The sequence below is a fragment of the Ochlerotatus camptorhynchus genome, unplaced genomic scaffold, assembly GCF_037179485.1.
Source record: "Ochlerotatus camptorhynchus isolate MF236.1 unplaced genomic scaffold, CSIRO-AGI_Acam_v1.1 ptg000081l, whole genome shotgun sequence".
In the NCBI taxonomy this organism is placed as follows: domain Eukaryota; kingdom Metazoa; phylum Arthropoda; class Insecta; order Diptera; family Culicidae; genus Ochlerotatus; species Ochlerotatus camptorhynchus.
This window is the reverse complement of record NW_027040571.1, coordinates 1,037,517-1,064,677: the sequence shown is the minus strand read 5'-3', so window position 1 is coordinate 1,064,677 and position 27,161 is coordinate 1,037,517. Positions and strand designations below refer to the sequence as shown.

Below are 27,161 nucleotides of genomic sequence, written 5' to 3'. Positions count from 1 at the left end.
GGACCCTACCTATTGACCCATCAACTCATGAACCGGGGACCAACGGCTTTACTTCCCATCCGAAGGAAGGCGTGATCAGAGATGTTATGCCTCAGAACATCCCGGCGGCGCCGACTGGGATTGAACCCAGGCCTGCTGGGGTGAGAGGTAATCACGCTTACCACTACACCACCGGCGCCGTTTATTGTCACGTTCTGTCATGACAAAAAATTGATGAAATTTTGAAGAAAATCTCTGTCATCGTTTTCTCATCCGATGATAGTGATAGAAGTATCTCTGTAAATATCGCGTGAGATCTTTCATTGAAAATTACAATTTGCCAGTCCTGATCACATATCTATGAAGTACACCGTGCCGTTACCCACTATTGCCGTCAATTCATCGAAATGGACCTCGCTGACCTACGCTTCTACGAGCTTGGCGCAATCGATTTGATCATCGGAGCTGAGTGCACCCTAGACTTGCTTTGCAACGAGCAACAGAAAGCAACGAATTACGGGCCAACTATGCAGAACACTATGTTTGGCTGGAGAGTATCCGGGTGAATTCCAGATAATGCATTATCCTTGGCCCACGTTTGCTCTACAGCTTAAAAAGTTTTGGAAACTAGAAACGCAAAAGAGCCCGAGTGCATGGCAGGTTTTCGATCACGTCCACGAGTTCACGAACAGTTTAAGAAGCCTGGAGTCCACGAACATCCTTGAGAACGAGTCACTCTCATTCAGCGGGTTGGAGTTGACCAGAGTGAATTACGCGCAATCAGACATCAGGTTCAAAGGCGTGTAACTGCACTTCCGGAAGCTGGCCTGGATGCGGTTCCAGAGAATTTGCCTTTCATCGTGTCAACGAATATAGCAGCACGGGGTAAAAAGAACTGGTCAACACAACCGAAGAGACAACGTTACTGTGATTGTCAACTTCAAATTGGTGTATTTCTGTTAAAAATGCATTTAAAAAAAAAACCTGAAATGCTGCATTTGGAAGTTGAGTGTATATACAATGGTTGCTATGATGAGTTTTCGCTGTTTGCTCTCAAGTTTTCAAAACTGACGTCCAAGCAAGAGGAGCACCGTGTCAAACTTTTGCTCGCGGAGCAAGAGAATCGACCGTGACAAACGTTTTAAAAGTGTTCGGGGAGCGTCTGTCGACCGCCAGGAAGCCTGGAAGTGGCAGCAATCGTAATCCGGACGTGACAGCGACGATGCAGAAGATGATGCTGGCATATAAGTGGAATCCTAACCTCTCCATCCGGGACGTCGCTGGCAAGCTCAATGTCTCCCATACTTCTGTGCAGCGGGCCAAGAAACGAGCCGGGTTGTCGACGTTTAAGAAGGTGAATGTGGCGAACCGAGATTACAAACAAAACACGTCGTTAACAAAGCAGCGGTCCCGAAAGCTGTATACGAATCTGCTCACAAAGTTCAACTGTGTCGTCATTGATGACGAAACTTATGTGAAGGCGTATTTCAAGCAGCTTCCGGGACAGGAGTTTTATACCGCATCAGGAAAAGGGAAGGTGGCTGAAATTTTCAAAACCATCAAACTTTCAAAGTTCCCGAAAAAATATCTCGTCTGGCAGGCCATATGCACGTGTGGTCTAAAAAGCGGCATTTTCATTATTATGGGAATCATCAATCAAGAGATCTACGTCCAGAAGTGCCTGGAAAAGCGGCTGCCTGGAAAAAAGGCAATCGAGTGGTACGACGCGAACAACATGGTTGTGGTACCCAAAGACCACAACCCTCCCAACAGCCCAGAACTCCGCCCTATCGATCGGTATTGGGCGTTGGTCAAACGGAATCTCAAAAAACTAATAAATCCATGGAAAACGAGCAGCAGTTTAAATCTACCTCTCGTTCCGCGGCGAATAAGGTCTATGAGACCACTGTGCAAAATTTAAGGGAAGGGGTTAAGCGGAAGGCACGGCAGTTCGGATTTGGCAAACCAAAAGAGATTTTTATGATATGAATTTTAACTGATAGAAACGATTTTTTTGTCGACCAATTTTTGCGCATTCCAGTCTTTACAGTGTAATCCTAAAGGATGGAAACCGTAGGGGCTTACAATACCCTTGTCCATAATGGGCTTCCACACACCAGTTAAATCATGTATTTCATGAAGCTTGAAAAATATGACCCATTATCTTTTTCACAGTCACGATCCACCCATGTTCCATTAGGATGGAATGATATTTCTCGATGAACATTTCAAATGGTCCTATCTGGTTTGATCGATTCTCTTCATCAACTTTCTCTTTTAAAAACCACTGCTATGCGAACAGATTTCACGCTAATTTTACCACATTGTTTAATACAGGAGGTTCTTATCTAGCGTCCAAAACTTCAAACACAACAGGGATAGGTTTTGCAGCTGAGTTATTAACGAAAGAGAAAGTCGATAAAGATAATCGATCGATGCAGATAGGACTTGTTGACATGTTTATCTAGATTTGTTTGAAGGTACTACTAGGTCAAATGAGTAGTTCAACTGAAATAGAAATTTGCATGGAGCCAGCATATTCCAATTTTCTATTTCCCTTTTTTTCTAATTTTTTGTCGGAAATCTGGAAGTTTTCACGCTTGTGTGATTTACATTTAAATAAAACATAAAACCAAATACGATTCAGCTGAAAGCGTCAGTAAGTTAAATGAGTAGCTACAAAGCCAGAAAAATTTGTCTACATTTTAACTAACTTCAAAATTTACATAGTCTTTTTACAGGACCTTTTTAAATGTTCACACTGATTTAAAAAATTTTATTTCAGTTCTTTCAGAATTCATCTTAAATAAATTTGAGAATCGCTCCAGAAGGTTGTAATTATGTTTAAAATAGTCCAGAGTTGATCTCTTCAGAATTCACTTGAAATTATTTTTAGAATTACATTGGAATTATGTGAGAACTAACCTTAGAATTCAATATCCTCGAAATTTCCTTGCAATTATTTTTAGAACTCTCTAAAAATTCTTCTCAGAACAAATTTGGAATATTATTTACACACCTAGAAAAGTTCAAGTAAATTTAGGTGCTCTGAGAGTGACATATACGAGCGTCAATTTCGACATAAATTTGAGTCATAATAGACCCGAAATTCACCTCAATCAAACGTACTTTTCGTCGAGCAACGAACTTTTCAGTCTCGGAGCATTTAATATTACAAGCCATGTTTGTTTACGTCTTATCTTTATGTCAAAGACGGATTCCGTCACGTGTGAAATTAGTTATTTCTAAGTGTGTAGAACATTATCAGAAGTACTATTAATTCTTTAAAATGTCATCCAAATTCTCAAAACAGTTCTACAAACCACTTGTATCATGAAATTATTGTCTAGTCTTAGGTACTTGGATTGTTTGAAATGTAAGATTTTTTCTGGATAGAGGATAATTCTAATTTATCCTGATTCGTCACCAAAATTCGCGGCCAGCCTGAATTTTTAAATAAATTTAGCATTTCTATCCTTGGCACCAATATATTTAGAAAACATAGATCAAGTCTTCAAGTTTCAAGTTTTTTTTCAGAACCTTGAGTTTTTTCCTGAATCCTGATCAGGATTTTTTTAATGTTTTCTGGATAAATTTCCTGAATTTCAAACATGATCATTCGACTGCAGAGAAATTCACGAAATTCAGAAGGACTCAAGAGACTTTATTCAGAGAAGTTTAGTAGCCTCAGATGTATCATTTATTACCTAACCAATGCTTCTTTTCGATTTTCTCAAAAATATCCTTAAATTTTCCGCAGATTTTCAGTTTCAGCAGTGCCTCTTTAATTTACAAATTATTATCGAACCATTGCAGATTTCTATAAATGGGTCAGAATAAAAATTTATTTGATTTTTCTAAAAATTTTCTAGACCTAAATGCAACCTGCACATATTTTCAATAATTTGGCAATTCGTCGAATTTACGAGGTCTTAGGCGATGAAACATTATACTAAGGTTCTGAATTTGCATAATTTGGCAGTTCACTTGGAAGTACCATCCAACATCGCAATAGCATGCCGCATACCTGTCTTGTGGCAGAATAGCAAACCTCAACGGTCAAATCGACAGCATCTTCGATAACCTACCTGAACGGCGTATATTTTTGGGAGACTTTAATCCGCACCGCTCCAGCTGGGGCGCTCCCGTTTTGACTTGAGAGATTCCACACTTGTAGACAAGTTCGTAAGGGAGGATATGGTCATCCTTAATGACGGATCGCCGACCTTTTTCAATGGGCGGCACACCACGGCGATCGATGTAACTGCTGTAAGTCGTTCCCTCGCTGGAAGAATTCACTGGAGCGTCAGTCGCTAAACGGGCAGCAACGCGTAGACCTCGTTGTCCCTCCTTCAACATAACCCAGACAGAATCGAGAATTTCACTGAAGCAATAAACGCAGCTGCGTCAGCAATCATTCCGAAAACCTGAAGCATTTCGGGGCGTAAAGCCCTTAGAAGGTTGAACGAGGAAACGAAGATGGCAGTCAAGGCCCGACGAAAAGCCCTTCTACGAATCAAACGGCTTCCCATCGATGATCCGGATGTACCTATCGAGAACGGCACAACCAGTGTCGCCAATTGGTCCGAGATGCCAAACGATCCAGTTGGACGGACTTCCTCGAAAGCATAAACGCCTCACAGTCTTCGGCGGAGCTCTGGGGTAAGGTCAACTCTCTCGGTGGCAAGCGCCGCACGACCCCACTACATATCCAGGTAGACGGCGCTCCAGCCTCCGACCCCACAATTGTTGCAGATATGCTTGGCGATTACTTTGCTGACCTCTCGGTGATTTCCAAGCACGAGGAGACCTTCCAATGGCAAGCAAACCCATCGACTTCGTCCGTAAGCAGTTTTTGCGTTTCTAAGGGACACGAACAACCTGAGGATCAACCAGGATTTCACCTGGCGCACTTAGTAGGAGCATCGGAAAATCAGGCTGCCCAGACGAGATTGGCTACCCGCTGCTCAAGAACCTGCCTACTCTGGGTAAAGTAAAATGCTGAAACTATTCAACCAGCTTTGGCGGACGGACTCGTATCAAGAGCATTGGAGGTAGAGCTTGGTTGTTCCCATCCCCAAAGCAAACGAGCCATTGCGCTCACCTGCTGCATGGAAAAGGTATTCAAGCGGATGGTCAACCGACACCTGAAGAAGTTTATCGAGGCTAGTGTCCTTCTAGACCATCGAGAACACGCATCCCGGCAAGGTCATGGTACATCCACGTATTTTGTGACGGTAGAAGAGCTCCTCAAGGACGCCAAGGATAACGGTCTCCATACGGAGTTGGGTTCCTTGGACATTGCGAAAGTTGTCAACCGTACATGGACGCCCTCGGTACTGAAGCAACTCGTCAGCTGGGGCCTTAGCGGCCATATCATCCATTTCGTCTGAAATTTCCTGACTGGCAGATCCTTCCTAGAGGGGCCTCATAGCCTAGTCAGTAAAGACACGATATTATCAAGCCGGAGGCGGCGGGTTCGATTCCCGGTCCGGTCGAGGGAATCTTTCGGGTTGGAAATTTTCTCGACTTCCTTGGGCATTGAGAATCATTGTGCTTGACACACAATATACAAACTCATGCATTGGTATTGCGAAAGAAAGCTCTCAATTAATAACTGTGGAAACACTAAGTTGAGAGCACGCAATAATCTAATATGCACTAAGAAATAAGCTTGAAATTCGAATAAGAAGAAGAAGATCCTTCCGGATCTTGGTAGGTAATACCAAATCCCGCACTTTCTGCGAGGAAACTGGCGTTCCTCAAGGTTCAGTGATCGCTGTCACCTGGTTCCTGTTAGCCATGAACAGTGTCTTCAAGCGTGTTAATCGTAGCCACAGGTCGGACTCCAGGACGAACGAGGATCAAGGCTCAAGTAGGGGGTTTTGCCGTGGCCAGATGGGCCGCTTCGAAAGGATTTCAGCTGTCTGCTGGAAAGAGCGCATGGTACCATGTTTGCCAGTACTGACATCAGGTCTGCGGACCTTCCATTAAGATCAAGCCATCCCACTGAAAAAAAAAACTGTGAGACTTATGGGGGGTTGTCATTGACCGGTTGCTGAGTTTTGACCAGCACCTTCAAGGGGTCTAGGCCAGCTGAATCTCCCGTCCCCACCGCTCCATTAACAGAGAAGTGCGTTTCCGTGTTACCCGGGCCATCGTAGATAGCCCGCCCGGACTCGAGCTGACCTGCATCGACACCGACAAGGCAATACAAACACTCGCTCCGGTGTACAATAGCTACACGCGCATCATCTCCGGCTCCTGCCCTTAAGCCTTTCCGGTACCGCATCTATGCAGCCATTACCAACAAACCGCTGCATTTTAGGAAAACACCGCCGGAAACGACAGAATCTGACTCCTTAGCGTACAATCGCCCACGCAGAGCTCTCTCCAGTGGCCAAGATTCATTGGTACGGAGATAAGCGTTTGCAATCTTCCGCACCAAACATCGACAGCCGGAAAAAGGAGAAGTTCATAGCCGGGACAATTCCGTAGCCTTTAGGTGATTGGTAGTAGAGCTAACCGGATCGTACCCCAACTACATGTATCACGAATGGGAATCGCTGGTGACATTAAGACGAGTAGACGTCTGTCAAAGCCACAGGTTCGGTGTTTTCAGGTGTTTTTCAGGCTCTTTCGCCATAGGTCCCGGTTCGCCCCTGGATCCAGGGCATCCTGAAGGTTTAGCCACCAAACACTACCTACCCATGGATTCACGGATACAGTGATATCCCAGGGAACATCTAGGCGGACAACCTAGCCGGGTTATCTGGTCCTCGGTACTCGCACAAGGTGCACTGTGATGGATCGCGAACCGGCGAGACCATAGGATTTTTCCAGGCTCCGAACAGGGCACGCCTTAATCTCACGGGCTTTCAGCGGAGAACCCTTCAGGACGACCTGTGAAATTTTCCATATTCCTTCGACGGTGGAGCACGTGTTATGCGTATGCCCACAATTCGAGCATCTTCGTTACCTCCACGGTCTGCTCGCCAGCGTACAGGACATGCTAGGGGACGTGGCCTCAACCCAAGCAGCTGTACTGTGCTTTTTGAAGGCGTCGATTCTTTTGGCCGTCAGAACACTGGATAGGGGCTCCCACGGACCTCCTACAGTGGAGCAATTTTTGTTATTGGTTCTTTTTTTTTTCTTAATTTGTACCTTTTTAGTCTGTCTTTATGCTGTTTACTGTGTTATTGTACTAAATGTTTATACTTTTAGCTAAGCAGATAATGAAATGTTGAAGTAGCATTTTATCCAAGCAATGTGGCTGAGGAACCTCTCTAAGGCTTCCTACCTTTTACGGAGATGAACGGCTATAAATCTTCTGAATAAATTTTGAAAAAAAAAAATGTGGATTTGATGAAAAACTTCAAGTTCTCTCATCCATTAATGTATGAGTTAGGTAAAGGAGTGTGCGTTTGACTGGTACTGTCGCATTAATGGCTCTTCGCTCAATTTCAACTTCTATTAAATTTTAACACTGCTGTACTTTAGCGGAACTATCAACCACATAACATATGTGGAACTTCATGCTAATTAACTGACTAAAAGATGACCCCTTTTTTGTTTTGTTGTTGTAGTCGGCCATCGATCTGTCAAAATACAATTTTCGTGATAACGACACTGAGCGTTCATAAGGACCAATGTTGAAAACGTAAACAAGGTTGCAAAGACTCATTTCAGCTAAAACAATGTTTTTCTAAATTATGAAATAATTAGATGCCATGATCAAATTTTGAATTGGTATGATACAAGAAGAGGTTGCAAAGAATGTGTTTGACATATTAAACCTGTTTATTTCACTTCATGAGAGTCACAATCAGCGATTTTTCACAAACTCACTCACTCACTCACTCACTCACTCAGCGATCAGCAAATCGCTGATTGTGACTCATAGAAAGCAAAATTTACAGGTTTTATGTTTCCAACGCATACTTTGTAACCTCTTCTTGTAAGTTACAAGTAAAACATGCCATCATACCATCTTTTGGTTTTATTATTCCGAAAAACATTATTTTAGCTGAAATGAGTCTTTGCAACCTTGAACGTAAACAACTGCTTCTTTCGTGAATTTCTCGTAGTTCAAACTCAATCCATGTAAGCCACCAATTCTATCAGAAAGGGGGACTCTCCCTCTACACAATCATTGTGTTGGTTTTTCATTCTCGAGAAGTTCGTGGAAAAAGTAATTGTAAAACGTTTGCGACTTCGGCTATTATGAAAGAAAAGCAGATATATGGTTTTCACGCTCAGTAAGCCCCGTCTTTTCACGCATAGCTTGACAGTATCTTGTGGGATTTTCATAGGAGTGCAAGGGTAAGGAAATGACCACCATGTTTCACGAACAGATTGACGTTTGCTGATGGGATTTTACCATAAGGGTAAAGCGAACCCCACACCTATCAATATATTGACGCGAAGGGGAATTATTGACAGTAATATTGATGATGCTAATGCAGAAATAATGTCAATACCGATGTATTGACCTCAATATTGAATGAATTGACAATACGATTTTTGTCAATAAAAACAATCGTGTAGGGTCCACTTAAAGACTTACAGAGTGGTGGAAAAGGTGAATTATAAATTGTCATGGCAGTGCGGTCATTCTTTTTTCGACTAGAATTTTTTTAACTAGTATTTTCAAGTCGGTCAAAAGCCAGTAATATTGAAAATTTACAGATGTAATATTTCTTCGTCTCTTCGACCTGGTTGAATTGCATTGCATTCATTACGGAAATTACGTTTATTGAATGTAATTTACTACAACAAATTTGAAGATTCAATGATTGTTGTATGTTGGAAAATTTGTCACTGTTCTTTTAGTAAGTCACTTGTGAACGTTATGATTCCATCACGAAATATTCTGTTGATGGATGTTAAGGTTGATTTGTTCTAAAAGGGCTAGAAATAAAACTAGGGTAATTGTTCCAGTTGTTGGTCCTTTAGCCGTTCCTGGTAACTTTGAGACTGCTCGCTGGATGTCCCACATTTTGGCTTTTCGATAAACTTTTCCACGTTTTTTAGTACAAAGTAATTGAAGTAGATCTTTGTGTTGGGATTTGAGCAAAAAATTTTATTTTGCCGCAGTTGAGAAACATATCGAGGGTTGAATCCTTGGGTATTACAGGTCAAAATTCTTGTGAATGGAACGATGGTCAGCATATTTTGCGCATAAACCGCAAAATTTTGCAGTTTTTTTGTGCAGAACTCATAATTTGCGCGGTAGAATTTTTCCCCCTACGAATCCAAATTAAATTAAAGGTTGCTGCATTCCAAACAATGAAAAAAAGTTTTGGAAAAAAAATGGTACATAAATTTTTCTTCTAAGTTTACAGAAACAAAATTGAAAAATATACCCGCTCAAACTTAAAGTTAGAAGACTGCATATAGTTCATGACATTTCATGATTAATCGTTGGGTAGCAGGTCATTGCTTAAAAAATCGGCAAAAACTGTCTACTTTTTTATGCAAACGTTAATCTATTTTTTTAATGTGAAGCAATGTTTTGAGTTTGTTAAAGCTAGTTATATAGTTAAAAATAAAGTGCATATATAGTTGAGGCAAAAAAGAACATAATTTCAGAAGCGCTAAGAAAATTTAGAATAATAAACCAGATTATAGTTATTTAAATAGAATCGGCTACCCCCGTGATCTCCTTTCTCATTTCACAGCTGGTATAATCAATTTGACAGATCGATGGCCTACTATACCATTTGAAATTACTGAAATGGGGTCGATTTTTGATGATAGAGTTCCACCCAGGGGTGGACACCCTTCACCATCCCTCTTCAAAGGGGGAGTTTGGTAAAGAGAGATGATAAAACTGATTTGTACCTTCCTAAAAGTTGTCTAGCTCGCTTTCTACTTCTATATGCAATTTTCACACTGCCGTACTCTGAACGAAACTATCAATTCTATACTTTCATCTCCTCATCTATCGTATAAAAATTACCACTTTAGTCTGTTATTTGAAATTAGCTTCTTCAACTATGTTCCACATATGTTATGTGTATCAACCTACCCTCTTGAGAACTTTCTCTAGCTAATAAACTATCACACTTAAGCTTCATGTTGATATTAGTATGGCATTTTCCAACCAAGCTCAAACATAGAAATATTTGCAGTATCTAGGACTGTAAGTTTATTGAGATCAGAGTGTACGAAACATCCCTATATCCCAGACTAAGAAGGTTAAGAGAATAAGATTTGTTTTAAGTCGATCCAATGCTATCGACGCCTGGCAGACAGCTACCACACCTGGATCCTACCTATCGACCCTTCAATTTATGGACCGAGGACAAACTTCCCTTCCGAAGGAAGGCTTGATTAGAGATTTTATGCCTCAGAAAATCCGGAGGGCGCTGATCTAAGGGCCCCCTATGACCTCCACATGCCAAATTTAATTCCATTTGCTTGATAAGTTCTCGAGTTATGCAGAAATTTATGTTTCATTTGTATGGAAGCTCGAACTATCATAAGAACCTTTCCCGGGCCCAAAAACCCCTGCATACAAAAGACAGAAATTCATTAACATATATATAGATGGGTAGAAAAAAAAAAAAAAAAAAAAAAAAAAAACAGCTCCAGACATAGAACAAGTTTCACGATCCAATGGCTTAGCATAAAATTTTAAATTTAGGACTTGAAAAATTGAATTCTGCTATTGGTGGAAACTTAATTACACTTTACCATTCATCCAGTTTATAGCTCCACGAAGAATTATTAGAGACTAGTTGGAGCTTTAAGTGCTCCGCTAAACACAGTCTGTAAACCGCTGTCATAGACGAAAAAAAACAAAAGGAATTCTCTTTGCTATTCCCTTCAAATTTCTAAAAGTTTTTCCAAGGAATTATCTGCAAAAGAAAACTTTTGAAAGTAATATTAATGAGTGCTGAAAGCCGTATTGGCATGTACGAAGGCATGTTCCAGAAATGAAATACTTAAGAAGGGTAAGATTGCAGATTGGATAAATTCGGTTTTTTTTGTTTGCAAATGTTGTTTTTTGAAGTGTGTAGGGGAAACAGATCTAACTTTGGCCTTTGGATCTAAAGACGGGTACCGTCCGTCGATACAAAAAATCTCCTAATTTTCAATTGGTCCTAGATGAGTACGTCATCTGGACAATACAATTGTAAAATTTTAGAATTAATGCCAAGGCGCAGTATTAGGGACACTTTGGCTTCGACATTCATTCCTGCTTTGTCCATTACGCATTCTTTTGAATTTGTGCCTCACTCAAAGCCCATGACATATTCTAAAAGTAAACGATGAAAGTCACTTCATAAAACTGGTTATTTATTCCAGCGGAATTGTAAAATTACCTAGCCTGATGGTCATTCTCTGCATCATGCAGGTATATCGGATTCAGCAAAAGTTCAACCAACGACCGTGGGCGTTTGAAGAAGGAACCGAACAACTATGGACAGCCGGGTTCCAAAGCAAAATGGCATCATCCACCGACAACACGTTCGAACTGGTTTGGAGAAAATTACTACATTCGAGGATGTGCATCGTCGCTCCGGATCGGGTTGTTCAAGTTTAGTTTTATTGAAGCTACATGACACAAATGTTCCAGATGCACTGGCTTCGCTTACCAATTTAAAAAAAAATCACATTTTGAGCGAAGCATTTCGAAAAGAAGTCAACCTCCGTCTCTGCATTCTAACAAGTCACTCTCGTCCTTCGGAAGTAATGATAACCATCCCTCGATGGAACACATTGACACGCTCTCTCCCCATCTGTAGGGTATTGTTTTCATCTGGCTGCATCAAATGGTCATAATCCAGGGCAGCAGACGGTAGAAGCCTTCTTCGTTGGTAACAGTAACAAAGGTAGCAGTAGCTCTCTTTCTCTCTTAACGATAAAACTTTCCTGTTGTGATAAAACTTTTCAAATGTTAACTACCACAAACTCCACCGTACCATACCATCGAGGATACGTCCCAAAAGCGACGAACAATAAAAGCAACGTCGACGGTACGGTAAGCTGACTGGCAATACAAGGGATGCATACGGATCATGGTGCGAAGATTAGGATATTAAGATAGGGTAATGATGAGAGCGATGCTGTGGTGCAAAATATCATGAAATTAGAGATTGCATCCGGAGTAGTGCAGCAGCATATGTCGGGATCTAATCCCTTGATATGGCGGTAGAAGATTCTCGGAAACGAGAAAATATAGGTTGCGAACACAAAAGTTGTCCTCGGTTTACCGACCGTGACGTCGTGTCAGGTGATCAGTGTCTGTGCTCATGATGAGTGTGAAATTTTAATGGGCTGCAGAGGTGCCATAAGGAAGTCGTCAACTTAAATGCGTACGGAGCATTTTGATGGAAGTGGTACCTACAGTGTATCAACATGATTTTATTATGTTTTGCTCTAAGAGGGTTCTTTCTGAGTAAATTAAACAATAAAAAAACACTAACCTCACAATTCAGTGTAGCCTATCGCTACTATGTTCGCACCAACTTTGACAAAAAAAAAACAAAAAATTAAAAAAATGGAAGAGTTATCGATAAGATATTGTCAAAGGCCTGGAATGATGTAATCCGATGAGCACAGAGTCGAAAGTAACACCTCGCTCGATTCGTCTCATCCAATTAATCTTTAACCACCTTCTATGCCTACAACTCCCCTGCACCGAACCTCATTTGGTCACAATGACCAATTTGTTGCTAATTAGCTGGGATACACAGTAAAATAAATTTCGTCTCACAGTCTGCGGTCAAATTACACCAACAGAGGTGACACCCCCTCCTCGACGGCATTATTTTTATTATGAAGACATCCAAACGAGCCTAGCCCAGGAGTGAACGGAAAAGAGCTCGAAATTATGACACTTAACTCAATCGATGGTTCTGCTGCTGCTGGGTTCAATAAAATTTATAAAAGAAAAAGAAAACATCCGAAAAGAGTTTTATGCTCGAGGAAATATATTGCACGATGATGCAAATTTGCCTATCTTCTCTCTTCGGATTCATATTCCTTCCTTTCTTTCTTTTGTTGGTTGTTTCCACCGAGACGCGGCAAATCAGCACACTCCCACGAACGACCGTCTAGAGAGGAGGAAGCTTGGAAACATTGTGTTGCTTTCGCCCCATCCACAGCCATTTAAATCAGATTCGCATAATTTTAAAATTTCTCGCGGATCTGTTTTTCGTGTCTGGTGATCACTCTCTCTTTCTCTAATTTTTTATTCAGTTATTTTACATCTAGGTGGGAATTTAAAGGTCAATAGAAAGTGAAAATATGACCGGGATCGTGAAATTTAAATCAAGAGTTTTAAAATTTTGATTAGCTGGCTATCTTTTCCTTTTGACAGTTTGCGATAGAGCAGTTCCTCGCAAAATGACGATTCGATCTGACGTGATCTTCTCCAATTTGCATGAAACTTTGCATAGTTGTTTGTTTTGATCAATCATTCACATTTGCGCTAAAATTCTGCGGTTTCGAATTCCGCTAAATACAGTGAGCTCTTTACAACCCGATATTGAAGGGGCCGTCTAGTTAAAGAATTATCGAGTTATAGAATAACAATCCTTTATAAAATCGCTATCACAGTAGTCATGCATGTTTTACTATACTATAGCAAAAAATAAATATTAATATTACATCCAAGAGGATGCACTTCAATCATGTCGAAAATCTCATGGAATTTTTATGGCCACAAAAATAAACAAATGCAGTTAAAATAGCGTCATGTCAGTTCATGCACTGCATTAATGATAATTTTGTCCTTTTTGGCAAGTAATATTACACCATATTTTTGACACCATTGAAGTGCATCCACTTTGAGGAGATATTAAAATTATTTTTTTTTGCTGTGAATTCTATAACTCGATATCGAAGCTATTGGATATCGAGTTAGGGAGAGTTCAGCACCAATGATGTCTGGGACAAAGTTGTAGAAAACGATAATCACTTTTCAGGAAAAATATTCACTGTAATTTTTTTTTGAGTTAATATGTGTTGAATAAAAAAAAAAGTTTAACTTAAATAACAAAAAACGACCTTCTTCAACATTTTTTAATATTTTTCATTAAAAATAAACAAAATTACACTAGTTTACAAATAAAAGTTAAAAATTACTTCAATGTTTGACCCATGATTCTTATGTCAATCGTACGCTGAATCCAAAAATGTAGTCAGAAAAAAATCTCAGTAGGTTAGTTTTCTAGATACAACTAAAAAAAATTCACTTAAAAAAAGTTTGTTTTCTACAAAACAAATATACCTGGCTGTAATAAAGCTAAATCAATAATATGAGCACTTAAATTAAAGGCCAGGTAAAGCTTTCGATCAACTGAACATCATTTGTCAGTGAGATTAGTAGTATTGTTGATAATTAATAGTTTGTGTTTTTTAGCGGCTCCGGTGGTGTAGTGGTAAGCGTGATTACCTCTCACCCCAGAAGGCCTGAGTTCAATCCCAGTCGGCACCACCGGGATGTTCTGAGGCATAACATCTCTGATCACGGGAAGTTTAGCCGTTGGTTCTCGATTCATGAGTTGATGATGGGTCGATACGTAGGGTTCATTGGTGCTCAGTACGGAAAACAAGATCGACGGAAAAAAATCAAGGAAAAATAAAAATAAATTTCAGCCGTATTATAGCAAAGACAACAAATCAAAAATACTGGCCACTCTTCCATTTTCTTATACAAACGCTATGTAAGTGAAGTTTCATTTTTTAGCAGAATCTAGAAAACTATCATACTAAGATTTTTCTGACCACATTTTGGATTCAGCGCACGATTTTTCATGGGAAATGGCCATCAGCGTACAAAGTTTAAATATGCTGTAAACTAGTCCCAAGTAACACACAAACCATCTTTCTGAAAAAGAATTGGAACGACTTGTTGTATTAATGTATTATAAGTGATGCATAAAACATCCCATGTTTTATATGAGGTTTAAAGATGTTTTCTCCATACTTCCTAGAATTCAACATTTTCCTAAATAGTTTTCTTTTGCTTTATACTTTAAATGTTATTAAAAAGTGCATCTTACTGTTTTAATACCGCTATAAAACTTATCGTATGCAAAATAAATCTTAGCTGAATTTATAAAGCTCTTGAAGAGATTCTGCACTTTCCAGATTGATGGCGCCATTGAGCCGGACTGTCACTTCACGCAGTCATTGACAGTTTCTTATGAGGTTTTCGGAGGTTTGTTATAAAGAAAGTTGAAAACACTCTTTTATGACATCTCATAAATTAATGCAACTGAAAAGGTACAGGATGTGTTATAAGTAGTTGAAAATACATTTAAATAACACTCTGGCAATTAAATGTACGCATTTCTGCTTACAAAACTTCTTTATGACGGATCGAAGCAGGCGTGTTGCACAAGAATATAATTTCCATGCCATTGGCAAGAACATGATAGATACTTATTATTAACCTTTTATCAAGCGGAGTTGGTCTAGTTATGAAGTAATAAGTCTTTCACACCAAGGACCTGTGTTCGAATCCCATGCTCATTTATTTTTTTTATTTTTTGCCGCTGGTTTTTATGATGTTTCCAAAACATGTTTAGTTTTATAAGATCCGCTTCTTGTGCTTTTTAGGTTGTATAAATGTATTAAATGATGTAAATTAAAGCATTATTGATTCTATACGTAAGTCATTGGAAAGTATTTTCAACTTTATTATGACAAGCCGTGTTGCTTAGGGTGTTACAGAACATCCTCTTTTGATTTTTTTTTTGCAATTTCTTATTTTTTAAGCTTCACATCTTATGATGAAAGATTTTTACGGTTTTCAAAATGGATATTTAACACACATATAATAATAACAATAAATGTGATTATGTCGCAGCTTATTTTAGCACTATTATGAAGTGAGAAAAAAATATGGACTCTCGAAGGAAAAAAAAACAAAAAAAATTCCTGCAATATGCGAATAAAATATTACTATTTTAATTGAAGCGGAAAAAAAATCTGAGTAAAGGAATATTTTATGTTTATAAAAAAATAGTCACAAAATAATAAAAAAAAATGTGATAAAACAGCAAAAAAGGTTATCTTCCATTAAAATCCACTTAATTCATTTTGGTATCCATGACAGATACGTATTTCGACTACAATGTGCAGTCTTCATCAGTGCCATTCACACTAAAGACTTATCAAAAATCTAACCCCCTTAAGTACTCATCCTAGAGGTAAAAATTTCATGATCACAGGTATAAAAATGTAACTACAATATGTAGAATCGGAACCTATTAAACTACTAATAACCAAAGGTTTTAGTAAAGTAAAGGAGAAAAATCTATTCAAATCTCTAATAAGGGAAAAATCCCAATTTCTTGGTAGCCATCACAATGAAGTAATGAAATTTGGTTGCTAGCGGAATGCTTTAATAAAGCATTAAAGAAGGTTATCTTCCATTTAATAAAAAATGTGTTAAATATTTTTAAAATTACTTTGATCTAATTATAATACCAAACTTGCATAAAGTTAATTTCCAATCTGTATTCATTGTAGGCTGCATTTGGTGTGTCTGAAATTTTCCGTTCGAGCTTGCTCCAAATTTTCGTAAAAAGTTGAGAAGAAACAGAAATATTTGTTAAGGTGATTCCCTGTAGCGTCCTTTTTCGTGTTACACTTCGCAATTTCACATGTAAAAAAAATAAGATTTCTATGAATGCACGTAGCTGAAATTACTACTTGTTGTTTGCTGTGGAGAAGCAAGCAATGTCTGAAATTTGCAGATGTATAAACCTCGTAAATCTTGAGTTTTTTTTTCTTCCTTTGGTTGGTTTTCCGTCGATCTTGTTTATTGAGCACCAATGTTACCGACGCCAGGAAGGCAGCTCCCACACCTGGACCCTACCTATCGACCCATCAACTCATGAACCGGGGACCAACGGCTTTACTTCCCTTCCGCAGGAAGGCGTTATCAGAAATGTTATGCCTCAGAACATCCCGGCGGCGCCGACTGGGATTGAACCCAGGCCTGCTGGGGTGAGAGGTAATCACGCTTACCACTACACCACAAGCGCCACTCAGTAGATCTTGAGTTGTATGCTCTTGAAACTGCGAGGTGTGATGGAAAAATGGACTGTACAAGGAAACACCTTAAAATGAGACCAATTCCCAAGTAACATTGCAGGTTTTATCACGGTTTTATAGCATTCTACAAGTCTTAATCATGGTCTACAGAACCCTCATAAAACCAAAATTGTTACTTGGGTTGTCAAGGTTCTTGGGAATAATTTCGATACGGATCGCAGTAGGTTCTGCTCGAGAGCGGTTGATTTTCGATTTAGCTGTCACGTTTTTGCTTCGGTTTGAATTTTCCCTCAGGGCCGTTGACTTTCCAAAGTTTCCAATAATATCGCGTGTTACCACCATATCCTATGTTCGGTAGTTGGTAAAGTCATATACGCGAAAATGTTTTTAAATAACCGAAAGAGGAGGATCCATTGTGTGCTAAGGGGATGTGTATGAGCAAGTGCAATCGAAATCAGGCTTGTTACAGATCATTCCGATGAATCACGAAATGAGATACAAAGCGTAGATGAAAACAAAACTACGGAATCAAATTAACATGGTGAGACCTCTTCAAGTACTTAAAAAAAAAAAAAAAAAAAAGAAATGCGTTCCAGGATTAAAAAGAACATTTTGAAACTGGACGTGTGTGTGTTTAATACTAGTTTCCAAATGATGGAGGTAAAGGGTGTTTCACATCAAATTGCATTATGAAAAAAATGCTGTGGAAAATTACCGAGTTGACCGAACCTTTTCAAACTTTCAGACAATAAAATATAACCCATTAGTAAGCTCTAGGCATATTTAATTTATTCAACTTCAAACCCATAACCGTACGCTCGCACCTTAAGCTTAACTCCACTCATTAAGTTCTGTTCAACATCTAGCTGCAGCTACTTCTGTACGGAAACCCACTTTTTCTACATGTCTTCCTCAGATTTGACCTCCTTGGGATGCTTTCGTAGTGCCTGCTCCATAATAGGCCAGTATTTTTCGATAGGCCTTAGTTCCGGTGCGTTGGGGGGTTCATTTCCTTGGGTACGAAAGTGACCCCGTTGGCTTCGTACCACTCCAGGACAACATTTGAATAGTGGCACGAAGCTAGATTCGGCCAGAAGATCGTAGGGCCCTCGTGTTGCTTCAACAGAGGAAGCAGACGCTTCTGTAGACACTCCTTGACGTAGATCTCCCCGTTTACAGTCCCGGTAGTCACGAAAGGCGCACTCCGTTTACCACATGAGCAGATCGCTTGCCAAATCATGTATTTCTTGGCAAACTTTGAAAGTTTATGCTTGCTTACTTCCTCCGGAACATCAAACTTGTGCTTGGCGGTGAAGAACAGCAGCCCCGGAAGCTGCCGGAAGTCCGCCTTGACGTAAGTCTCATCATCCATGATGAGACAATGAGGCTTCGTCAGCATCTGGGTGTACAGTTTCCGGGCCCGTGACTTTCCCACCGTATTTTGCCGTTTGTCACGATTTGGAGCCTTCTGAACTTTGTACATATGCAGTCCCTCCCGGTCCTAGGCTCTCTGAACGAAAGACTTCCACACATTCCTCTTTCCGTTCGATGCTCAGAGTTTTCGAAGTAACGTTTAATCACACGACTCACCGCTGACTGCACGATTCCGAATTGTTGTCCGATGTCCCGATGAGAGAGTTGAGGATTTTCCAGATGCTTGCGCAAAATCAATTTGCGACGTTGCTTTTCGGGTGACGCCATTTTTTCCAACATTCGAAAAACTGACAGCGATAAAAATACAGTGTAAACAACACACTCTAAACTACTTCTATCCAAATTTTCAAGAGAAAATACCCAATGGGTAATTTTCTATAGCGTTTTTTTCGTGATGTAATTTGATGTGGGGCACCTTTTAATACTTACATGAGGGGCTGATTGAAAGTGGAAATAACCATGGAATGAGCGTGACTCTCCAGACATTTTGAAATGGGTTGCTTGATCTGCATTAGAGCTATCACCTTCTAACGCTCGGACTAAAGCTGTCTACAATGACCATAAATTCGACATTGTAGAGAGAGTTCTTCCATAATAACACTACTACGGGCACACACACACACACACACACACACACACACACACACACACACGTGTGAATTCGATTCAAGCTGTGGTTTATTTTGTTAAATATTGTGATGAATTTAATTAGAAGTTGTGGCCAATTTATTTTGCAAATGTGACCAATTTTGATTCATGGAATTCACCCCTTCACTGCTCAAGCCCGCCTTTTTACGGGGTAAGGTCCATCAGCTAGGACCACATAACTCGAATTGTTTAACATATATTGTGCCAATGGATTCCATTCATTTAAAAAATGTTTTATGATATAATGGAATAATAAGATATTATGATGATATTTTGTATGTGAACGTAACAAGAAAAGACTGTAAAGTTTTTGTTTGACGCATAAAACCTGCAAATTTACGGACCTTTCCAAAGGATATCTACGTAAGCACTTCAATATTTAAAAGGGTGTAAATTAAGTGTTTGACTCATAAAACCTGTCAATTTTACTTTCAGAGCGTCACAATGGGCGACCTTATGATTCGTGAGCGTTCACTCAGTTATGTTTTGACTTCGTGAATTTTAAAATAATATCCCATGAATCAGAAATAAACAACTACAATCGAAATATAATGCGAAATTTGTGTTTTACTTAATTTTTTATGTGTCCGGATTATTGTACATACTGACCTTGACCATCTAAATCTGATAATTTAATCAGCCGGAGGCTTAATAGTCATATAAATTTTAAGCATATTAAGGCATTCAATAACAGTCTTTTTCAATCCTTGATCAGCCTTCTAGTTTTAATTAAAACAATTCATAGAAGACCCCTCATATATTATAATAGTTATGGAACTACTTTGACTTGATGCCGACGAATTGTTTTTTTTAAATACTTATATTGTTATCATTACCTTTGCATTTCGGGATCCGAACCGGCAGTCGCTGGTTTACAAGCGTCAACCATACCTACTGGTCCACTTACCCGCATAAACGCGAACCATAAATTGACCTTACCTAAAATGGTTAAAAATTGTTTATAATCCCTGCTAAACTTTAACTGAAATGGTTATGGAACTTTACATGAACGTTTAATGATAAAGTTTCAACCTTATGTATTATGGTTTTTTTGGAACTGGACCTTACAAATAATGGGTTGTTAAGAACCATTACCATTCCAAAATCTTGTTTTCTCCATACATTTTCAGAAAGAGAACTATATAAGAACGTTTTTACTTATGATTTGAGAACATTAATGGTAATGGTTATGGTAGTCAGTAAAGTCCATTAATGGTTTTGTATTATCGCTCAACTTTACGTGGAATATATCGTGAATTGGTAATCAGTAAATTACACGCAACCAATTCGCGATATATTCCACATAAAGTTGATCGATGTTACAAAACCATTCGTGGACCTTACTGACTACCATAACCATTACCATTAAAGTTCTCAAGCCATAAGTTAAAAGGTTCTAATATAGTTCTCTTTCCGAAAATGTATGGAGAAAACAAGAATTTGGAACGATAATGGTTCTTAACAACCCATTATTTGTAAGGTCCAGTTCCAAAAGACCATAATACATAAGGTTGAAACTTTATCATTAAACGTTCATGTAAAGTTCCATAACCATTTCAGTTAAAGTTTAGCAGGGATTATAAACAATTTTCAACCATTTTAGGTAAGGTCAATTTATGGTTCGCGTTTATGCGGGTAGGCATATGTGTGGCAAAGGGAATGATCAGTAAATTGAAGCACATACAATTTAAGTTGAATAAAAGCAACCGGAAGAGCAGGAGAAATAGATGTAATGTCGGCCTAAATGCTTCTATTTGGCCCATACATAAATTCAGCAAGCGACTAAATTTTCAATTGCGACCAAAAATATCCATTAGTACCGTCCCAATGACGCGTTCATCTAGATAAAATTGATAAATAGCAGATTTTAAGCGATGGGCCCAATCTTAGATCCATATTCCAACATTAGAGCCAGTGTATATAAACAAGTCAAAACACAGGAATACGTCGTCGCAGTCCACTTGTATCTGAAAATATTCATAAAAGCTCCTCTTCCTTGTGTCTACTGCTGGTGCTGCTTGGGATTAGGAAGGTAGGTACTGCATTTAGAAGAACAAAAATTCCGGAAATGCAACGCATGGCACGGACGACATTTAACAATATTGTGCAATAGATCCATATTCTTCTATTAGTCTATCAACATATTTGTAGCAAATTGCTGATTTGTGGAGTATTAAGTGTCAAACTTGAATAAGTCTTGTCCAGTCTTTAGCTGAGCTAACTTATTGAGGTTGAATTATGGGGATACAATTCGTTTTATGCACTACTAAACAACTATATATTCGGCCTGGTGTTAAGGTGATTCCGTGTAGAGTCCACAAATGGCCACCACGTAGGCATTATATGCACTTCCACTTCAAATTTTCAATTACACACATCTCGGAAGTTAATGCTCCATTTCACCTAAAATGACTACTTCATGTATGTTGCAGTACATCAAACGTGGAGTAACAGTATCATTGTTGTACGTATCGTAGAAGCTGATATTTTTGCACTCAAAGTTTCGAAGTGGTCACGAAAATAAGGATCTCCCAGCGAAACACTTTAATCAGCTTTGTACAACTTAAATCAACCAATAATCAGCTTCTGTTCTTACTGCACAGCTTGAATTGTTACTTGGGAAGTACCTTTAAACCAGACGAAATGGTCGATTAAACTTTGATTGAAAGGAGTCTTTTAATCATTAGTTTAGCTTAAAATTCAGCGAAGAAACGCTATCAAAGTAGGATAAAGTGGACACACACTTATAAATGCTTACCGACTTCGATAATTTTTACCGAACTTTCAACAGCGGATCTGTTCGTTAAAAATCAGGCATTATTATTCGTTAGTTTTAAAGCTTCAAAACTAGGCAAACTTCACCGCAATGGCAAGACTCCATTAATTAAACAAGGCTGACAGTGTTTTGAAATTAAAATTTATAGAAACAGCATTTGAATTGAGTTTTAAAAATTTACTGCTGTTCAAAGTTCGGTAAAACATTACCAAAGTCGGTAATAATTTCTAAGTGAGCACACTTGAATCCCTGTTTTAATTTTGGATATATCTTAGCGGACAAATCAAAACATGGTGCGGTTTTCAAACAGGCTCTCTGGAAATATAAGGGGCTGTTCATAAACTACGTAGGGAAGGAGTTGGCAAATGTATATGGTCCATACAAATTTCTAAAAAATTGTATGGACGGTTATCAACGCAGTGGGAGGAGGTCTGAAACATCTCAAAAACTGTCTACGTGGTTTACATGCAGCCCCTAAGGTATTTTTAATACTTCTCTAAAGTCTTCAAAGTTTTCTATACCTTCTGTCATGTTGAACAAATTAACATGCATTTTTGTTAGAGAGAATTGACTCAGAGAACTTCATATATTCATTCCTGAGAGTCCGTTTTTATGATTTTTTTTAACCAGAAAACGCTGATTTAAAACTTAGGGGAAACTCGACTTGCTTCTTATAATGTGCATTTCAATATTGAGTTTTACACACATTCAGGAATCGAGTTTGCGTAATTTTTGGGAAATCAGATCTTCCCAAACGGCTGTGCCGGTGGTGTAGTGGTAACCGTGATTACCTCTCACCCCAGCAGGCCTGGGTTCAATCCCAATCGGCGCCACCGGGATGTTCTCAGGGATACCATCTCTGATCACGCCTTCCTTCGGAAGGGAAGTAAAGCCGTTGGTCCCCGGTTCATGAGTTGATGAGTCGATAGGTAGGGTCCAGGTGTAGGAGCTGCCTCTCTGGCGTCGGTAGCATTGGTGCTCAGCACGGAAAACAAGATCGACGTAAAACAAATCGATGAAAAAAAAAGGTCTTCCCCAACAAAGATAAAAAAACAGCATCAATCCAAGGATTTTAATTCAAAGCTTATTAAAACATTAATCTGTAAAACTTAGAGGTTGAATATCGTAAAAGTAATGCCGATACAAATATCTTAACAAAAATTATGACCCCATGGCCCCACAAACATGTCACACAAAATATCAAGGGGTACAACGAATATTAATTTTCAATTTTCAAGCGAAAGCTGATGTTCTGCAAAAAATTGCTTCGCTAAAACCAAATTCCTAAGTCACCTTTAAAAGTTGTAGAAATGCTTTGGGAGGCCATGTTTCAATTTCCCCCCCCCTCCCATTCCATGATTTGTAATGTTTTATTTTTATATTTATAACAGCCTTATCAAGAATGTTCATGCTGGCTAAAAAAAAGTTTTGGGGAGTGAAAACATAACAACTGCTCTCAAAACTATATACGTTCCTATATCTGATGCTTATGTCACCACAAAATTACCTTCCATTCTGTTGAAACTTACCCGAAAATAATCCTTTTTGTTATCAAAAACGACACATTTATGAAAAAAGGCTTGTTTGTGTGCGTATTAGACTCATGCAAAATTTGAAATTTTTGCACCACCGTGTTCAAACGGTTCCAATTTGATTTCTGATTAGCCTTCCAAAATTTGAAGTCATTTAGTAAGAAACTGGCTTCACACAAACCATTTGAAGTTTATATGGAAATTACTATGGGAAAACCAAATTTTGTATTCATATCTATCTAATAATTAACCCTATTACTCTACTGTAAAAATTGATAGCTGTACTTGTAGTAAATTTTCCCAGCTACAACTTCGTTGAAAATTTTTCGATAAAATGTAAGGATCTCCAAAAGTTATTAATTATTGAAGTCACTATTGTCAAATGATCATGCTCAATCAACTGCTCAGCAGGCAACATTGGTGTTTCTGGCGCGTAGAATAGAGCAAAACATCATAGCTACTATGCCACACTGCAGAATACAGTGTTGCCCACAAAACAGTTGCTTGATCATGCCATAAGATTATCAATCTCTTAAACAATTAATAACTATTTAATTTAATGTTTGGCTGAAAAACATTATTGCGCAAAGTAGTAGCTGAGAAAATTTTAACTGTGCAATTTGGAAGAAAGATGGAAGACTACGAAGGAAAAAGTTTGGTTCCCCCATAGTAATTCCCATAAAAACTTCAAATGGTTTGTGCCCAGTCAGTTTCTTACCAAATCAGTTCAAACCTTGGGTGGCTAATCCAGCCCCGATTTGGAACCGCTTGAGCACTGTGGAGCGAAAATGTCAAATTTTGCATCAGCCTAGTGTGTATTCATTCTAATAGCCACTGGCTGGCAGTGATATTATGGAAGAAAATTGATTTCAATAATCCTTGAATTAACAATTTAAAGCAGCTTTAGTACGGGTTAGTTAGTTAGAATGTGATAGCTCTACTTTTGATCCAACAACCCATTTCAGAATGCCTGTAAATTCACGTCCATTCCGAGGTCACTTCAACATACAATAAACCCCGCATGTAAACACTACCGTTATCATATTGATAACGGTACTGCAAACACACTTCCACACTTCACGTTTCGAAATCCGGCACGTAATTAGTATTATATGCATAAATAATTAATTTATAATAAGCTAGATCTCACCAAATTCCACCTCCGAAATAGCACCGGTTCGCTCGTGGTAATCTTCAATACTCTTTGGATCAATTTTTTTAAATAACCAAACACAGCACTAATAAAAGCTCTCAAAATTATTGACAAGATTTCCGGGTGTCCAAAATCCTCCAACTAAACGAACTCCTTAATTTTTGGCCTTAAATTTTCAGTACACTCCGTAAAATCTTGGAAAATAGAGCAGCAGGAAATACAAAACACGTCAGTTTCAATGCACGGCCTACCTCGATTCAATTTCTGGAAAAAAAAGGCTCTTTTTTTTCCCTAGATTTGTTTTCCGTCGATCTTGTTTTCCGTGCTGAGCACCAATGCTACCGACGCCAGAGAGGCAGCTTCTACACCTGGACCCTACCTATCGACCCATCAACTCATTAACCGAGGACCAATGGCTTTACTTGAAGGAAGTCGTGATCAGATGTTATGCCTCAGTCTCAGAACATCCCGGCGGCGCCGACAGGGATTGAACTCAGGCGTGCTGGGGTGAGAGGTAATCACGCTTACCACTACACTACCAGCGCCGCTGAAAAAAGGCTCTATGCAAATTGATTTTCTCTATGTCAAAAAACTGCCCAATTGAAAATTGAAAATGAAGCCTGGATATATGTATAAAAAACCACGCACAAAATTCCCGATTTTGGCAACATAAAATTGACACCTGTGCCCTGCCGTGTTCGGTAATTAGGCGTCAATTTCGGTCGTTTGAATAAATTTCAAATAATTGCATGAAATTAATGTATGCTAATTGTGAAGTTATTTTTTTTTTATATTATAGTCACTTTAACGCTCTTGGGTCATTCGTGACTTGTCATGGAGTGAGATTTGAACTCGTGACTTTGGTGCAAGAGGTATGGATTCTAACCACTACGCCGGGGTCGCCCCCTGTGAAGTAAATGAATTCCTACTAATTCAATAAATCAAGAAAATATCTAATGACGGTTTTGTTCGAATCACCGAACCTGCTTCAAAAATGGTTGCTGGTTCACTGCAAGTTGATGTAAGTATTTACTACAATTACAGACCCGTCGTGAAATATCTGCACAGGATGTAAAAAATTAATATGCATTTGCCAACATGTAACGTTTATACAAAACAACGTGTAGTTGTCATTCAGTTTTTCTTAGCAGTTGATCTTCATCAACATATAATCACTTACATCCAATTTAAATATGACACGTTAAACTTCTTGTTAGATTATGGCAACAAAAACTGATCACTTTCAAACATCCGATTGTTTCCACTGTTCGCCAGTAACGTAACACCATCAACTATACTTCACTGCTAATGGTTTTGCGCTTGCCGACCCTCCCCCGTCTTTCCATTTCATAACTCGTCGCTATTTGCTTAGCTGAAACCGTTAAAACAGTGGAATCGTTTTCCACTTTTACTACCACCCAACATAATTATGCATGAAAAGGGAAGCGAGCGTTTTCGGGGCATAACCTGCCATAGTCGTCGCTCGCTGCTTACGAAAACAAACATCGTTATGAATTAATTAACCATTAATTAACACTGCAAAATCAAAATAGAAAAAAAACGCAAATTCACCTTCTTCCGTGAGAAATGTCGATCTTTCTCGGCTGGGAACGATGCCGTAAGATGCGGCCCCCGGTTCCGGATGCTGTCTCCCAAATTGGCACTTCGATCACCGCAAAATCCACCGCCAAAATTTCACTGCTTAAACACCGACTACGATCGCCAAAAACAGAATAAGCACTACTGTTTCACCTCAATCCACTCCGCACTAATTACCCTACGGAACTAGCAAATTCAAAATTCGCAAAGCTGCAGATTGCTTTCCACTCGAGTGCACTACTAGATTCGGTCCAGTCACGCGTGACCAATGGAACAAGCTCCTGCACGCTCTGTTCACCGTGTCCAATCGCACGGTTCTGCCCGTCTAGCGATGGCGATAAGTTCTACTGATAGGGAGGGGGAAAACCTCTCTAGAGTCCCTGCACGGTGTTTGCGAAAACCGATCCGATTCACGGCGAGTCCAGCGAAAGAATGAATCGAGAATCTCGACCTGAGTCTGCACCAAGATCACTTGGGCCCGCCACCGCCGTCAAGATCTCCGGCGCGCGACTTTGAGAACAACAACCAGATCAACCAAGTTCGCGAAGAACGCTACACACACTTTGAATTGAAAGGAAATCCCAAAGAAAAAAAAGCAAGTACACGAAAGTAAGCAACGAAACACACGAAAGAACCAAAAGACAATAAAGCAACTGCACGATGAGCCTTAAGAAATGTGCGCTGCCACGGTAAGGTTTGCAAGACGCGCGCGCTCGGTGAAGGCACACGGATGTAGCTTAGATGAGCTTTGGAAAGAGACTGAGAGGTGGCTCATTACGGCGCGTTAGTTTTATGTTTCTTAATCGTTTTCGAGCCTTCGCCAAGTAACATCTCTCGCTCTGTTGTTGTAGCCAAGGTGCACACCACTCCGTTTGCTGGCGCTGGGTCTCGTCGGCCAGTTCTTGGGTCGGCATGGCACTTGACAAACCCCAAATAACTGACCTTTCGCCGGCACCTACACAGTGTTACTATTCCAAGTAACAATTTTGGATTTATGTGGGTTCTGTAGAACATGATTTAC

At 39.3% G+C, this 27,161-nt stretch overlaps 1 protein-coding gene across 1 annotated transcript in view; it reads right to left on the bottom strand.

Annotated features, from left to right (window-relative positions):
- Positions 1 to 26,900, bottom strand: part of Gld (Glucose dehydrogenase) — a 178,139-nt gene extending 151,239 nt beyond the window's left edge. Inside the window, exon 1 of the mRNA XM_065217882.1 lies at positions 26,114 to 26,900. The gene's annotated coding sequence lies outside the window, so the exon portion shown is untranslated. The remainder of the gene's footprint in view (positions 1 to 26,113) is intronic.
- Positions 26,901 to 27,161: the final 261 nt, after the last annotated feature.